Below are 16909 nucleotides of genomic sequence, written 5' to 3' on the forward strand. Positions count from 1 at the left end.
ATGAAGAAATATAAAATCTCATCCCTTCCCCAATATCGCGCCACACCCCTACCCCTTAATTCCCTGGTTGAACTTGATGGACATATGTCTTTTTTCGACCGTACTAACTATGTAACTATGTAACATAACATGGGGGGGGGGGGTCTCCTGGCTGTTCACACAGGTGTGTCATTGCTGTACATTGACCATGCATTGCTTCTGTGGTATTGCAAAGGCAAAGACAAATGCTTCCAGCCATCCATTGCACTAATGGATTGGTCATCAGCTGGCTGTCTATGTCCCGCATCAATATAGACCAAAGTACAGAGGGTTAGGCTATGCTATTGTGCACCTACCTGATGCATCAGAAGGTGCGAGGCCCTTGCTAAATTCTGTGCACAGACTTTGAGATCTATGCTTTAGACTGTATCTAAACCTGCTCCAACATGGACTGACATTCTGGCCTACTTTCAGCCGATGCGACTTGTCTGTCGCTGAACAGTCGCTTTTTATGTATTCAGCACCTATGTATAATGTTGTAAAAATGCTCTAGAAGCTAAAGTCGCAGAAATGTCACACATATTTGGCCTGCAACTTTCTGTGCGACAAATTCAGACAGGAAAAATCAGTATAAATCCTTAGAAAATTATCCCCCAGTGTCTCCATCTGCTGGCGGTATTGAATAAGCATTGCTGCACTGATGGGGTATGCATTAGACGAAAAAAAAGAAGAAAAAGAAGAATAATACGCCCAGAAAAGAGGCGAAAAGGAGAAAAACGTAAAAAAACGTGAAAAAAAAGTAAGAGGAAGAGAAGGGAAAAAAAGGTGGAAATGGGTTTAAAAGTGATTTCGGCGGAGAAATATATATATATATATATATATATATATATATATATATATATACGCGCACACACACACATATATATAAACGTATTCTCCGTTGAGATATTGCAGCCGCTGCTGTGTCCAGGCCCAGGAGCCTTAGCACTGTGCTGTGATGTCACTCAATACCACTGACATCACTAGGTGTAAACAACATCTCTCCTTTGCTGTGTATGTGACTATGGAGCTGTTTGGTGATGTCGTCTATTATGGCCTTCATAGAAGCAACAGGAGATTGTTGCATCCATCTAGAACCCTCAGAACTACAGTGCTATGATGTCACTCACTTCCACAGGCCTTGCAGAGTGTAAACAACAACAACCCAGCTTTGTTGTGTATGTAACCATAGGGATTTGTGATGTCACCTAGAACCTTCACAGCAGCGACAGCTTTATGAGGAGCATCAGCACTGCTCTGCCTGAGCAGAACCATCACCGCCATAGGTTGTCAAATAACCCGGGTTTAACCCACACAGGTAAGTCCAATGGGGTGCAGGCATGTCCTCTATGCTTACAGCTTCCCGTGGGTGTTGGTTTGATACCGTTTGGGGACAGCCAAGGAGGCATCTGCAGGCAACAAAGGTAGGTGTGTGCTTGTGTGTGTGTTTCCTATGCAGATCCTAAGCCCAGTGTCACATGCAAGTAGGAGGAGTAAGAAGGGTTCCTGGCAAATCCGGGTTATGGATTGCATTTAAAAAGGCCCCGTGGGAGTGCAATGGGCCCCTGTCTTGCTGCTTAGCAATAATGGTATGGGTTTAGGTTCTGCTGTGTGTACTGGTGGTTGACTGCCCCCCAGCCCAGAGTGTGCATGGAAAATTGTCTGGCAGCCTCCCTGACAGCAAGCAGTGATAGTGCCCATGAAGGGGACCTTGTTGGGCCCGCCCCTTTCACGGTTATCGCTTCTCGGCCTTTTGGCTAAGATCAAGTGTAGTATCTGTTCTTATCAGTTTAATATCTGATACGTCCCCTATCTGGGGACCATATATTAAATGGATTTTTGAGAACGGGGGCCGATTTTGAAGCTTGCTTCCGTTGCCCTATGCATTGACCCGATATGGCAGTATCTTCGGGTACAGTGCACCACCCCCTTACAGGGTTAAAAAGAAAGATTCCTACTTTCATTGCTACCTGCTTGCTGGCTAGCCAGCTAGCCAGCCCTGTGGGCCTTGCTGCTGCTGCTGCTGCAGCCAAAAAACAAAAGGTGGTGCTGCTGCTGCTTCTGCTTGTGTCTGGCCGCTGTTGGAGCGTCCAGGCACAGGACTTCTGCTGCTGCTGACTAAATGGCCTCCTTAATTGGATCATTTGAGTAGCCAGCACACCTGTGCAGGTAGGGCATGACATGATAGGCAGCTGCCTTGATAGCGGGTGGGTGCTGAATGTTCCTAATTGACAAAATAAGATTAATGCTTATGAAGAAATATAAAATCTCATCCCTTCCCCAATATCGCGCCACACCCCTACCCCTTAATTCCCTGGTTGAACTTGATGGACATATGTCTTTTTTCGACCGTACTAACTATGTAACTATGTAACATAACATGGGGGGGGGGGGGTCTCCTGGCTGTTCACACAGGTGTGTCATTGCTGTACATTGACCATGCATTGCTTCTGTGGTATTGCAAAGGCAAAGACAAATGCTTCCAGCCATCCATTGCACTAATGGATTGGTCATCAGCTGGCTGTCTATGTCCCGCATCAATATAGACCAAAGTACAGAGGGTTAGGCTATGCTATTGTGCACCTACCTGATGCATCAGAAGGTGCGAGGCCCTTGCTAAATTCTGTGCACAGACTTTGAGATCTATGCTTTAGACTGTATCTAAACCTGCTCCAACATGGACTGACATTCTGGCCTACTTTCAGCCGATGCGACTTGTCTGTCGCTGAACAGTCGCTTTTTATGTATTCAGCACCTATGTATAATGTTGTAAAAATGCTCTAGAAGCTAAAGTCGCAGAAATGTCACACATATTTGGCCTGCAACTTTCTGTGCGACAAATTCAGACAGGAAAAATCTGTATAAATCCTTAGAAAATTATCCCCCAGTGTCTCCATCTGCTGGCGGTATTGAATAAGCATTGCTGCACTGATGGGGTATGCATTAGACGAAAAAAAAGAAGAAAAAGAAGAATAATACGCCCAGAAAAGAGGCGAAAAGGAGAAAAACGTAAAAAAACGTGAAAAAAAAGTAAGAGGAAGAGAAGGGAAAAAAAGGTGGAAATGGGTTTAAAAGTGATTTCGGCGGAGAAATATATATATATATATATATATATATATATATATATACGCGCACACACACACATATATATAAACGTATTCTCCGTTGAGATATTGCAGCCGCTGCTGTGTCCAGGCCCAGGAGCCTTAGCACTGTGCTGTGATGTCACTCAATACCACTGACATCACTAGGTGTAAACAACATCTCTCCTTTGCTGTGTATGTGACTATGGAGCTGTTTGGTGATGTCATCTATTATGGCCTTCATAGAAGCAACAGGAGATTGTTGCATCCATCTAGAACCCTCAGAACTACAGTGCTATGATGTCACTCACTTCCACAGGCCTTGCAGAGTGTAAACAACAACAACCCAGCTTTGTTGTGTATGTAACCATAGGGATTTGTGATGTCACCTAGAACCTTCACAGCAGCGACAGCTTTATGAGGAGCATCAGCACTGCTCTGCCTGAGCAGAACCATCACCGCCATAGGTTGTCAAATAACCCGGGTTTAACCCACACAGGTAAGTCCAATGGGGTGCAGGCATGTCCTCTATGCTTACAGCTTCCCGTGGGTGTTGGTTTGATACCGTTTGGGGACAGCCAAGGAGGCATCTGCAGGCAACAAAGGTAGGTGTGTGCTTGTGTGTGTGTTTCCTATGCAGATCCTAAGCCCAGTGTCACATGCAAGTAGGAGGAGTAAGAAGGGTTCCTGGCAAATCCGGGTTATGGATTGCATTTAAAAAGGCCCCGTGGGAGTGCAATGGGCCCCTGTCTTGCTGCTTAGCAATAATGGTATGGGTTTAGGTTCTGCTGTGTGTACTGGTGGTTGACTGCCCCCCAGCCCAGAGTGTGCATGGAAAATTGTCTGGCAGCCTCCCTGACAGCAAGCAGTGATAGTGCCCATGAAGGGGACCTTGTTGGGCCCGCCCCTTTCACGGTTATCGCTTCTCGGCCTTTTGGCTAAGATCAAGTGTAGTATCTGTTCTTATCAGTTTAATATCTGATACGTCCCCTATCTGGGGACCATATATTAAATGGATTTTTGAGAACGGGGGCCGATTTCGAAGCTTGCTTCCGTCGCCCTATGCATTGACCCGATATGGCAGTATCTTCGGGTACAGTGCACCACCCCCTTACAGGGTTAAAAAGAAAGATTCCTACTTTCATTGCTACCTGCTTGCTGGCTAGCCAGCTAGCCAGCCCTGTGGGCCTTGCTGCTGCTGCTGCTGCAGCCAAAAAACAAAAGGTGGTGCTGCTGCTGCTTCTGCTTCTGCTTGTGTCTGGCCGCTGTTGGAGCGTCCAGGCACAGGACTTCTGCTGCTGCTGACTAAATGGCCTCCTTAATTGGATCATTTGAGTAGCCAGCACACCTGTGCAGGTAGGGCATGACATGATAGGCAGCTGCCTTGATAGCGGGTGGGTGCTGAATGTTCCTAATTGACAAAATAAGATTAATGCTTATGAAGAAATATAAAATCTCATCCCTTCCCCAATATCGCGCCACACCCCTACCCCTTAATTCCCTGGTTGAACTTGATGGACATATGTCTTTTTTCGACCGTACTAACTATGTAACTATGTAACATAACATGGGGGGGGGGGGTCTCCTGGCTGTTCACACAGGTGTGTCATTGCTGTACATTGACCATGCATTGCTTCTGTGGTATTGCAAAGGCAAAGACAAATGCTTCCAGCCATCCATTGCACTAATGGATTGGTCATCAGCTGGCTGTCTATGTCCCGCATCAATATAGACCAAAGTACAGAGGGTTAGGCTATGCTATTGTGCACCTACCTGATGCATCAGAAGGTGCGAGGCCCTTGCTAAATTCTGTGCACAGACTTTGAGATCTATGCTTTAGACTGTATCTAAACCTGCTCCAACATGGACTGACATTCTGGCCTACTTTCAGCCGATGCGACTTGTCTGTCGCTGAACAGTCGCTTTTTATGTATTCAGCACCTATGTATAATGTTGTAAAAATGCTCTAGAAGCTAAAGTCGCAGAAATGTCACACATATTTGGCCTGCAACTTTCTGTGCGACAAATTCAGACAGGAAAAATCAGTATAAATCCTTAGAAAATTATTCCCCAGTGTCTCCATCTGCTGGCGGTATTGAATAAGCATTGCTGCACTGATGGGGTATGCATTAGACGAAAAAAAAGAAGAAAAAGAAGAATAATACGCCCAGAAAAGAGGCGAAAAGGAGAAAAACGTAAAAAAACGTGAAAAAAAAGTAAGAGGAAGAGAAGGGAAAAAAAGGTGGAAATGGGTTTAAAAGTGATTTCGGCGGAGAAATATATATATATATATATATATATATATATATATACGCGCACACACACACATATATATAAACGTATTCTCCGTTGAGATATTGCAGCCGCTGCTGTGTCCAGGCCCAGGAGCCTTAGCACTGTGCTGTGATGTCACTCAATACCACTGACATCACTAGGTGTAAACAACATCTCTCCTTTGCTGTGTATGTGACTATGGAGCTGTTTGGTGATGTCGTCTATTATGGCCTTCATAGAAGCAACAGGAGATTGTTGCATCCATCTAGAACCCTCAGAACTACAGTGCTATGATGTCACTCACTTCCACAGGCCTTGCAGAGTGTAAACAACAACAACCCAGCTTTGTTGTGTATGTAACCATAGGGATTTGTGATGTCACCTAGAACCTTCACAGCAGCGACAGCTTTATGAGGAGCATCAGCACTGCTCTGCCTGAGCAGAACCATCACCGCCATAGGTTGTCAAATAACCCGGGTTTAACCCACACAGGTAAGTCCAATGGGGTGCAGGCATGTCCTCTATGCTTACAGCTTCCCGTGGGTGTTGGTTTGATACCGTTTGGGGACAGCCAAGGAGGCATCTGCAGGCAACAAAGGTAGGTGTGTGCTTGTGTGTGTGTTTCCTATGCAGATCCTAAGCCCAGTGTCACATGCAAGTAGGAGGAGTAAGAAGGGTTCCTGGCAAATCCGGGTTATGGATTGCATTTAAAAAGGCCCCGTGGGAGTGCAATGGGCCCCTGTCTTGCTGCTTAGCAATAATGGTATGGGTTTAGGTTCTGCTGTGTGTACTGGTGGTTGACTGCCCCCCAGCCCAGAGTGTGCATGGAAAATTGTCTGGCAGCCTCCCTGACAGCAAGCAGTGATAGTGCCCATGAAGGGGACCTTGTTGGGCCCGCCCCTTTCACGGTTATCGCTTCTCGGCCTTTTGGCTAAGATCAAGTGTAGTATCTGTTCTTATCAGTTTAATATCTGATACGTCCCCTATCTGGGGACCATATATTAAATGGATTTTTGAGAACGGGGGCCGATTTCGAAGCTTGCTTCCGTCGCCCTATGCATTGACCCGATATGGCAGTATCTTCGGGTACAGTGCACCACCCCCTTACAGGGTTAAAAAGAAAGATTCCTACTTTCATTGCTACCTGCTTGCTGGCTAGCCAGCTAGCCAGCCCTGTGGGCCTTGCTGCTGCTGCTGCTGCAGCCAAAAAACAAAAGGTGGTGCTGCTGCTGCTTCTGCTTCTGCTTGTGTCTGGCCGCTGTTGGAGCGTCCAGGCACAGGACTTCTGCTGCTGCTGACTAAATGGCCTCCTTAATTGGATCATTTGAGTAGCCAGCACACCTGTGCAGGTAGGGCATGACATGATAGGCAGCTGCCTTGATAGCGGGTGGGTGCTGAATGTTCCTAATTGACAAAATAAGATTAATGCTTATGAAGAAATATAAAATCTCATCCCTTCCCCAATATCGCGCCACACCCCTACCCCTTAATTCCCTGGTTGAACTTGATGGACATATGTCTTTTTTCGACCGTACTAACTATGTAACTATGTAACATAACATGGGGGGGGGGGGGTCTCCTGGCTGTTCACACAGGTGTGTCATTGCTGTACATTGACCATGCATTGCTTCTGTGGTATTGCAAAGGCAAAGACAAATGCTTCCAGCCATCCATTGCACTAATGGATTGGTCATCAGCTGGCTGTCTATGTCCCGCATCAATATAGACCAAAGTACAGAGGGTTAGGCTATGCTATTGTGCACCTACCTGATGCATCAGAAGGTGCGAGGCCCTTGCTAAATTCTGTGCACAGACTTTGAGATCTATGCTTTAGACTGTATCTAAACCTGCTCCAACATGGACTGACATTCTGGCCTACTTTCAGCCGATGCGACTTGTCTGTCGCTGAACAGTCGCTTTTTATGTATTCAGCACCTATGTATAATGTTGTAAAAATGCTCTAGAAGCTAAAGTCGCAGAAATGTCACACATATTTGGCCTGCAACTTTCTGTGCGACAAATTCAGACAGGAAAAATCAGTATAAATCCTTAGAAAATTATCCCCCAGTGTCTCCATCTGCTGGCGGTATTGAATAAGCATTGCTGCACTGATGGGGTATGCATTAGACGAAAAAAAAGAAGAAAAAGAAGAATAATACGCCCAGAAAAGAGGCGAAAAGGAGAAAAACGTAAAAAAACGTGAAAAAAAAGTAAGAGGAAGAGAAGGGAAAAAAAGGTGGAAATGGGTTTAAAAGTGATTTCGGCGGAGAAATATATATATATATATATATATATATATATATATATATATATACGCGCACACACACACATATATATAAACGTATTCTCCGTTGAGATATTGCAGCCGCTGCTGTGTCCAGGCCCAGGAGCCTTAGCACTGTGCTGTGATGTCACTCAATACCACTGACATCACTAGGTGTAAACAACATCTCTCCTTTGCTGTGTATGTGACTATGGAGCTGTTTGGTGATGTCGTCTATTATGGCCTTCATAGAAGCAACAGGAGATTGTTGCATCCATCTAGAACCCTCAGAACTACAGTGCTATGATGTCACTCACTTCCACAGGCCTTGCAGAGTGTAAACAACAACAACCCAGCTTTGTTGTGTATGTAACCATAGGGATTTGTGATGTCACCTAGAACCTTCACAGCAGCGACAGCTTTATGAGGAGCATCAGCACTGCTCTGCCTGAGCAGAACCATCACCGCCATAGGTTGTCAAATAACCCGGGTTTAACCCACACAGGTAAGTCCAATGGGGTGCAGGCATGTCCTCTATGCTTACAGCTTCCCGTGGGTGTTGGTTTGATACCGTTTGGGGACAGCCAAGGAGGCATCTGCAGGCAACAAAGGTAGGTGTGTGCTTGTGTGTGTGTTTCCTATGCAGATCCTAAGCCCAGTGTCACATGCAAGTAGGAGGAGTAAGAAGGGTTCCTGGCAAATCCGGGTTATGGATTGCATTTAAAAAGGCCCCGTGGGAGTGCAATGGGCCCCTGTCTTGCTGCTTAGCAATAATGGTATGGGTTTAGGTTCTGCTGTGTGTACTGGTGGTTGACTGCCCCCCAGCCCAGAGTGTGCATGGAAAATTGTCTGGCAGCCTCCCTGACAGCAAGCAGTGATAGTGCCCATGAAGGGGACCTTGTTGGGCCCGCCCCTTTCACGGTTATCGCTTCTCGGCCTTTTGGCTAAGATCAAGTGTAGTATCTGTTCTTATCAGTTTAATATCTGATACGTCCCCTATCTGGGGACCATATATTAAATGGATTTTTGAGAACGGGGGCCGATTTCGAAGCTTGCTTCCGTCGCCCTATGCATTGACCCGATATGGCAGTATCTTCGGGTACAGTGCACCACCCCCTTACAGGGTTAAAAAGAAAGATTCCTACTTTCATTGCTACCTGCTTGCTGGCTAGCCAGCTAGCCAGCCCTGTGGGCCTTGCTGCTGCTGCTGCTGCAGCCAAAAAACAAAAGGTGGTGCTGCTGCTGCTTCTGCTTCTGCTTGTGTCTGGCCGCTGTTGGAGCGTCCAGGCACAGGACTTCTGCTGCTGCTGACTAAATGGCCTCCTTAATTGGATCATTTGAGTAGCCAGCACACCTGTGCAGGTAGGGCATGACATGATAGGCAGCTGCCTTGATAGCGGGTGGGTGCTGAATGTTCCTAATTGACAAAATAAGATGAATGCTTATGAAGAAATATAAAATCTCATCCCTTCCCCAATATCGCGCCACACCCCTACCCCTTAATTCCCTGGTTGAACTTGATGGACATATGTCTTTTTTCGACCGTACTAACTATGTAACTATGTAACATAACATGGGGGGGGGGGTCTCCTGGCTGTTCACACAGGTGTGTCATTGCTGTACATTGACCATGCATTGCTTCTGTGGTATTGCAAAGGCAAAGACAAATGCTTCCAGCCATCCATTGCACTAATGGATTGGTCATCAGCTGGCTGTCTATGTCCCGCATCAATATAGACCAAAGTACAGAGGGTTAGGCTATGCTATTGTGCACCTACCTGATGCATCAGAAGGTGCGAGGCCCTTGCTAAATTCTGTGCACAGACTTTGAGATCTATGCTTTAGACTGTATCTAAACCTGCTCCAACATGGACTGACATTCTGGCCTACTTTCAGCCGATGCGACTTGTCTGTCGCTGACAGTCGCTTTTTATGTATTCAGCACCTATGTATAATGTTGTAAAAATGCTCTAGAAGCTAAAGTCGCAGAAATGTCACACATATTTGGCCTGCAACTTTCTGTGCGACAAATTCAGACAGGAAAAATCAGTATAAATCCTTAGAAAATTATCCCCCAGTGTCTCCATCTGCTGGCGGTATTGAATAAGCATTGCTGCACTGATGGGGTATGCATTAGACGAAAAAAAGAAGAAAAGAAGAATAATACGCCCAGAAAAGAGGCGAAAGGAGAAAAACGTAAAAAAAACGTGAAAAAAAAGTAAGAGGAAGAGAAGGGAAAAAAAGGTGGAAATGGGTTTAAAAGTGATTTCGGCGGAGAAATATATATATATATATATATATATATATATATATATATATATATATACGCGGCACACACACACATATATATAAACGTATTCTCCGTTGAGATATTGCAGCCGCTGCTGTGTCCAGGCCCAGGAGCCTTAGCACTGTGCTGTGATGTCACTCAATACCACTGACATCACTAGGTGTAAACAACATCTCTCCTTTGCTGTGTATGTGACTATGGAGCTGTTTGGTGATGTCGTCTATTATGGCCTTCATAGAAGCAACAGGAGATTGTTGCATCCATCTAGAACCCTCAGAACTACAGTTGCTAATGATGTCACTCACTTCCACAGGCCTTGCAGAGTGTAAACAACAACAACCCAGCTTTGTTGTGTATGTAACCATAGGGATTTGTGATGTCACCTAGAACCTTCACAGCAGCGACAGCTTTATGAGGAGCATCAGCACTGCTCTGCCTGAGCAGAACCATCACCCGCCATAGGTTGTCAAATAACCCGGGTTTAACCCACACAGGTAAGGTCCAATGGGGTGCAGGCATGTCCCTCTATGCTTACAGCTTCCAGTGGTTGTTGGTTTGATACCGTTTTGGGACAGCCAAGGAGGCATCTGCAGGCAACAAAGGTAGGTGTGTGCTTGTGTGTGTGTTTCCTATGCAGATCCTAAGCCCGTGTCACATGCAAGTAGGAGGAGTAAGAAGGTTCCTGGCAAATCCGGGTTATGGATTGCATTTAAAAAGGCCCCGTGGGAGTGCAAATGGGCCCCTGTCTTGCTGCTTAGCAATAATGGTATGGGTTTAGGTTCTGCTGTGTGTACTGGTGTTGACTGCCCCCCAGCCCAGAGTGTGCCATGGAAAATTGTCTGGCAGCCCTCCCTGACAGCAAGCAGTGATAGTGCCCATGAAGGGGACCTTGTTGGGCCCGCCCCTTTCACGGTTATCGCTTCTCCGGCCTTTTGGCTAAGATCAAGTGTAGTATCTGTTCTTATCAGTTTAATATCTGATACGTCCCCTATCTGGGGCCATATATTAAATGGATTTTTGAGAACGGGGGCCGATTTCGAAGCTTGCTTCCGTCGCCCTATGCATTGACCCGATATGGCAGTATCTTCGGGTACAGTGCACCACCCCCTTACAGGGTTAAAAAGAAAGATTCCTACTTTCATTGCTACCTGCTTGCTGGCTAGCCAGCTAGCCAGCCCTGTGGGCCTTGCTGCTGCTGCTGCTGCAGCCAAAAAACAAAAGGTGGTGCTGCTGCTGCTTCTGCTTCTGCCTTGTGTCTGGCCGCTGTTGGAGCGTCCAGGCACAGGACTTCTGCTGCTGCTGACTAAATGGCCTCCTTAATTGGATCATTTGAGTAGCCAGCACACCCTGTGCAGGTAGGGCAATGACATGATAGGCAGCTGCCTTGATAGCGGGTGGGTGCTGAATGTTCCTAATTGACAAAATAAGATTAATGCTTATGAAGAAATATAAAATCTCATCCCTTCCCCAATATGGCCGCACACACCCCTACCCCTTAATTCCCTGGTTGAACTTGATGGACATATGTCTTTTTTCGACCGTACTAACTATGTAACTATGTAACATAACATGGGGGGGGGGGTCTCCTGGCTGTTCACACAGGTGTGTCATTGCTGTACATTGACCATGCATTGCTTCTGTGGTATTGTATGGCAAAAGGCAAAGACAAATGCTTCCAGCCATCCATTGCACTAATGGATTGGTCATCAGCTGGCTGTCTATGTCCCGCATCAATATAGACAAAGTACAGAGGGTTAGGCTATGCTATTGTGCACCTACCTGATGCATCAGAAGGTGCGAGGCCCTTGCTAAATTCTGTGCACAGACTTTGAGATCTATGCTTTAGACTGTATCTAAACCCTGCTCCAACATGGGACTGACATTCTGGCCTACTTTCAGCCGATGCGACTTGTCATGTCGCTGAACAGTCGCTTTTTATGTATTCAGCACCTATGTATAATGTTGTAAAAATGCTCTAGAAGCTAAAGTCGCAGAAATGTCACACATATTTGGCCTGCAACTTTCTGTGCGACAAATTCAGACAGGAAAAATCAGTATAAATCCTTAGAAAATTATCCCCCAGTGTCTCCATCTGCTGGCGGTATTGAATAAGCATTGCTGCACTGATGGGGTATGCATTAGACGAAAAAAAAGAAGAAAAAGAAGAATAATACGCCCAGAAAAGAGGCGAAAAGGAGAAAAACGTAAAAAAACGTGAAAAAAAAGTAAGAGGAAGAGAAGGGGAAAAAAAGGTGGAAATGGTTTAAAAGTGATTTCGGCGGAGAAATATATATATATATATATATATATATATATATATATATATATATACGCGCACACACACACTTATAATAAACGTATTCTCCGTTGAGATATTGCAGCCGCTGCTGTGGTCCAGGCCCAGGAGCCTTAGCACTGTGCTGTGATGTCACTCAATACCACTGACATCACTAGGTGTAAACAACATCTCTCCTTTGCTGTGTATGTGACTATGGAGCTGTTTGGTGATGTCGTCTATTATGGCCTTCATAGAAGCAACAGGAGATTGTTGCATCCATCTAGAACCCTCAGAACTACAGTGCTATGATGTCACTCACTTCCACAGGCCTTGCAGAGTGTAAACAAACAACAACCCAGCTTTGTTGTGTATGTAACCATAGGGATTTGTGATGTCACCTAGAACCTTCACAGCAGCGACAGCTTTATGAGGAGCATCAGCACTGCTCTGTCTGAGCAGAACCATCACCGCCATAGGTTGTCAAATAACCCGGGTTAACCCACACAGGTAAGTCCAATGGGGTGCAGGCATGTCCTCTATGCTTACAGCTTCCCGTGGGTGTTGGTTTGATACCGTTTGGGGACAGCCAAGGAGGCATCTGCAGGCAACAAAGGTAGGTGTGTGCTTGTGTGTTGTTTCCTATGCAGATCCTAAGGCCCAGTGTCACATGCAAGTAGGAGGAGTAAGAAGGGTTCCTGGCAAATCCGGGTTATGGATTGCGATTTAAAAAGGCCCCGTGGGAGTGCAATGGGCCCCTGTCTTGCTGCTTAGCAATAATGGTATGGGTTTAGGTTCTGCTGTGTGTACTGGTGGTTGACTGCCCCCCAGCCCAGAGTGTGCATGGAAAAATTGTCTGGCAGCCTCCCTGACAGCAAGCAGTGATAGTGCCCATGAAGGGGACCTTGTTGGGCCGCCCCCTTTCACGGTTATCGCTTCTCCGGCCTTTTCGCTAAGATCAAGTGTAGTATCTGTTCTTATCAGTTTAATATCTGATACGTCCCCTATCTGGGGACCATATATTAAATGGATTTTGAGAACGGGGGCCGATTTCGAAGCTTGCTTCCGTCGCCCTATGCATTGACCCGATATGGCAGTATCTTCGGGTACAGTGCACCACCCCCTTACAGGGTTAAAAAGAAAGATTCACTACTTTCATTGCTACCTGCTTGCTGGCTAGCCAGCTAGCCAGCCCTGTGGGCCTTGCTGCTGCTGCTGGCTGCAGGCCAAAAACAAAAGGTGGTGCTGCTGCTGCTTCTGCTTCTGCTTGTGTCCTGGCCGCTGTTGGAGCGTCCAGGCACAGGACTTCTGCTGCTGCAGACTAAATGGCCTCCTTAATTGGATCATTTGAGTAGCAGCACACCTGTGCAGGTAGGGCATGACATGATAGGCAGCTGCTTGATAGCGGGTGGGTGCTGAATGTTCCTAATTGACAAAATAAGATTAATGCTTGATGAAGAAATATAAAATCTCATCCCTTCCCCAATATCGCGCCACACCCCTACCCCTTAATTCCCCTGGTTGAACTTGATGGACATATGTCTTTTTTCGACCGTACTAACTATGTAACTATGTAACATAACATGGGGGGGGGGGTCTCCTGGCTGTTCACACAGGTGTGTCATTGCTGTACATTGACCATGCATTGCTTCTGTGGTATTGCAAAGGCAAAGACAAATGCTTCCAGCCATCCATTGCACTAATGGATTGGTCATCAGCTGGCTGTCTATGTCCCGCATTCAATATAGACCAAAGTACAGAGGGTTAGGCTATGCTATTGTGCACCTACCTGATGCATCAGAAGGTGCGAGGCCCTTGCTAAATTCTGTGCACAGACTTTGAGATCTATGCTTTAGACTGTATCTAAACCTGCTCCCAACATGGACTGACATTCTGGCCTACTTTCAGCCGATGCGACTTGTCTGTCGCTGAACAGTCGCTTTTTATGTATTCAGCACCTATGTATAATGTTGTAAAAATGCTCTAGAAGCTAAAGTCGCAGAAATGTCACACATATTTGGCCTGCAACTTTCTGTGCGACAAATTCAGACAGGAAAAATCAGTATAAATCCTTAGAAAATTATCCCCCAGTGTCCTCCATCTGCTGGCGGTATTGAATAAGCATTGCTGCACTGATGGGGTATGCATTAGACGAAAAAAAAGAAGAAAAAGAAGAATAATACGCCCAGAAAAGAGGCGAAAAGGAGAAAAACGTAAAAAAACGTGAAAAAAAAGTAAGAGGAAGAGAAGGGAAAAAAAGGTGGAAATGGGTTTAAAAGTGATTTCGGCGGAGAAATATATATATATATATAATATATATATATATATATATACGCGCACACACACACATATATATAAACGTATTCTCCGTTGAGATATTGCAGCCGCTGCTGTGTCCAGGCCCAGGAGCCTTAGCACTGTGCTGTGATGTCACTCAATACCACTGACATCACTAGGTGTAAACAACATCTCTCCTTTGCTGTGTATGTGACTATGGAGCTGTTTGGTGATGTCGTCTATTATGAAGATTGTTGCATCCATCTAGAACCCTCAGAACTACAGTGCTATGATGTCACTCACTTCCACAGGCCTTGCAGAGTGTAAACAACAACAACCCAGCTTTGTTGTGTATGTAACCATAGGGATTTGTGATGTCACCTAGAACCTTCACAGCAGCGACAGCTTTATGAGGAGCATCAGCACTGCTCTGCCTGAGCAGAACCATCACCGCCATAGGTTGTCAAATAACCCGGGTTTAACCCACACAGGTAAGTCCAATGGGGTGCAGGCATGTCCTCTATGCTTACAGCTTCCCGTGGGTGTTGGTTTGATACCGTTTGGGGACAGCCAAGGAGGCATCTGCAGGCAACAAAGGTAGGTGTGTGCTTGTGTGTGTGTTTCCTATGCAGATCCTAAGCCCAGTGTCACATGCAAGTAGGAGGAGTAAGAAGGGTTCCTGGCAAATCCGGGTTATGGATTGCATTTAAAAAGGCCCCGTGGGAGTGCAATGGGCCCCTGTCTTGCTGCTTAGCAATAATGGTATGGGTTTAGGTTCTGCTGTGTGTACTGGTGGTTGACTGCCCCCCAGCCCAGAGTGTGCATGGAAAATTGTCTGGCAGCCTCCCTGACAGCAAGCAGTGATAGTGCCCATGAAGGGGACCTTGTTGGGCCCGCCCCTTTCACGGTTATCGCTTCTCGGCCTTTTGGCTAAGATCAAGTGTAGTATCTGTTCTTATCAGTTTAATATCTGATACGTCCCCTATCTGGGGACCATATATTAAATGGATTTTTGAGAACGGGGGCCGATTTCGAAGCTTGCTTCCGTCGCCCTATGCATTGACCCGATATGGCAGTATCTTCGGGTACAGTGCACCACCCCCTTACAGGGTTAAAAAGAAAGATTCCTACTTTCATTGCTACCTGCTTGCTAGCTAGCCAGCTAGCCAGCCCTGTGGGCCTTGCTGCTGCTGCTGCTGCAGCCAAAAAACAAAAGGTGGTGCTGCTGCTGCTTCTGCTTCTGCTTGTGTCTGGCCGCTGTTGGAGCGTCCAGGCACAGGACTTCTGCTGCTGCTGACTAAATGGCCTCCTTAATTGGATCATTTGAGTAGCCAGCACACCTGTGCAGGTAGGGCATGACATGATAGGCAGCTGCCTTGATAGCGGGTGGGTGCTGAATGTTCCTAATTGACAAAATAAGATTAATGCTTATGAAGAAATATAAAATCTCATCCCTTCCCCAATATCGCGCCACACCCCTACCCCTTAATTCCCTGGTTGAACTTGATGGACATATGTCTTTTTTCGACCGTACTAACTATGTAACTATGTAACATAACATGGGGGGGGGGGGTCTCCTGGCTGTTCACACAGGTGTGTCATTGCTGTACATTGACCATGCATTGCTTCTGTGGTATTGCAAAGGCAAAGACAAATGCTTCCAGCCATCCATTGCACTAATGGATTGGTCATCAGCTGGCTGTCTATGTCCCGCATCAATATAGACCAAAGTACAGAGGGTTAGGCTATGCTATTGTGCACCTACCTGATGCATCAGAAGGTGCGAGGCCCTTGCTAAATTCTGTGCACAGACTTTGAGATCTATGCTTTAGACTGTATCTAAACCTGCTCCAACATGGACTGACATTCTGGCCTACTTTCAGCCGATGCGACTTGTCTGTCGCTGAACAGTCGCTTTTTATGTATTCAGCACCTATGTATAATGTTGTAAAAATGCTCTAGAAGCTAAAGTCGCAGAAATGTCACACATATTTGGCCTGCAACTTTCTGTGCGACAAATTCAGACAGGAAAAATCAGTATAAATCCTTAGAAAATTATCCCCCAGTGTCTCCATCTGCTGGCGGTATTGAATAAGCATTGCTGCACTGATGGGGTATGCATTAGACGAAAAAAAAGAAGAAAAAGAAGAATAATACGCCCAGAAAAGAGGCGAAAAGGAGAAAAACGTAAAAAAACGTGAAAAAAAAGTAAGAGGAAGAGAAGGGAAAAAAAGGTGGAAATGGGTTTAAAAGTGATTTCGGCGGAGAAATATATATATATATATATATATATATATATATATATATATACGCGCACACACACACATATATATAAACGTATTCTCCGTTGAGATATTGCAGCCGCTGCTGTGTCCAGGCCCAGGAGCCTTAGCACTGTGCTGTGATGTCACTCAATACCACTGACATCA

The 16909-nt window shown here is 45.9% G+C and overlaps 7 non-coding genes across 7 annotated transcripts; all 7 read left to right on the forward strand.

The window, feature by feature from the left end:
• The first annotated feature begins 1755 nt into the window (after window positions 1-1755).
• Window positions 1756-1946, forward strand: LOC130329579 (U2 spliceosomal RNA). Its single transcript, XR_008873123.1, has one exon. It is a non-coding gene; the product is annotated as a U2 spliceosomal RNA (small nuclear RNA).
• Window positions 1947-4019: 2073 nt separating this feature from the next.
• LOC130329560 (U2 spliceosomal RNA) lies at window positions 4020-4210 on the forward strand. Its single transcript, XR_008873105.1, has one exon. It is a non-coding gene; the product is annotated as a U2 spliceosomal RNA (small nuclear RNA).
• Window positions 4211-6286: 2076 nt separating this feature from the next.
• On the forward strand, window positions 6287-6477 carry LOC130329561 (U2 spliceosomal RNA). Its single transcript, XR_008873106.1, has one exon. It is a non-coding gene; the product is annotated as a U2 spliceosomal RNA (small nuclear RNA).
• A 2085-nt stretch (window positions 6478-8562) lies between these two features.
• LOC130329562 (U2 spliceosomal RNA) lies at window positions 8563-8753 on the forward strand. Its single transcript, XR_008873107.1, has one exon. It is a non-coding gene; the product is annotated as a U2 spliceosomal RNA (small nuclear RNA).
• Window positions 8754-10843: 2090 nt separating this feature from the next.
• LOC130329523 (U2 spliceosomal RNA) lies at window positions 10844-11034 on the forward strand. The gene has a single exon (XR_008873081.1). It is a non-coding gene; the product is annotated as a U2 spliceosomal RNA (small nuclear RNA).
• Window positions 11035-13134: 2100 nt separating this feature from the next.
• LOC130329524 (U2 spliceosomal RNA) lies at window positions 13135-13325 on the forward strand. Its single transcript, XR_008873082.1, has one exon. It is a non-coding gene; the product is annotated as a U2 spliceosomal RNA (small nuclear RNA).
• A 2065-nt stretch (window positions 13326-15390) lies between these two features.
• LOC130329563 (U2 spliceosomal RNA) lies at window positions 15391-15581 on the forward strand. The gene has a single exon (XR_008873108.1). It is a non-coding gene; the product is annotated as a U2 spliceosomal RNA (small nuclear RNA).
• Window positions 15582-16909: the final 1328 nt, after the last annotated feature.

The sequence above is a fragment of the Hyla sarda genome, unplaced genomic scaffold (assembly GCF_029499605.1).
Source record: "Hyla sarda isolate aHylSar1 unplaced genomic scaffold, aHylSar1.hap1 scaffold_318, whole genome shotgun sequence".
NCBI lineage: Eukaryota > Metazoa > Chordata > Amphibia > Anura > Hylidae > Hyla > Hyla sarda.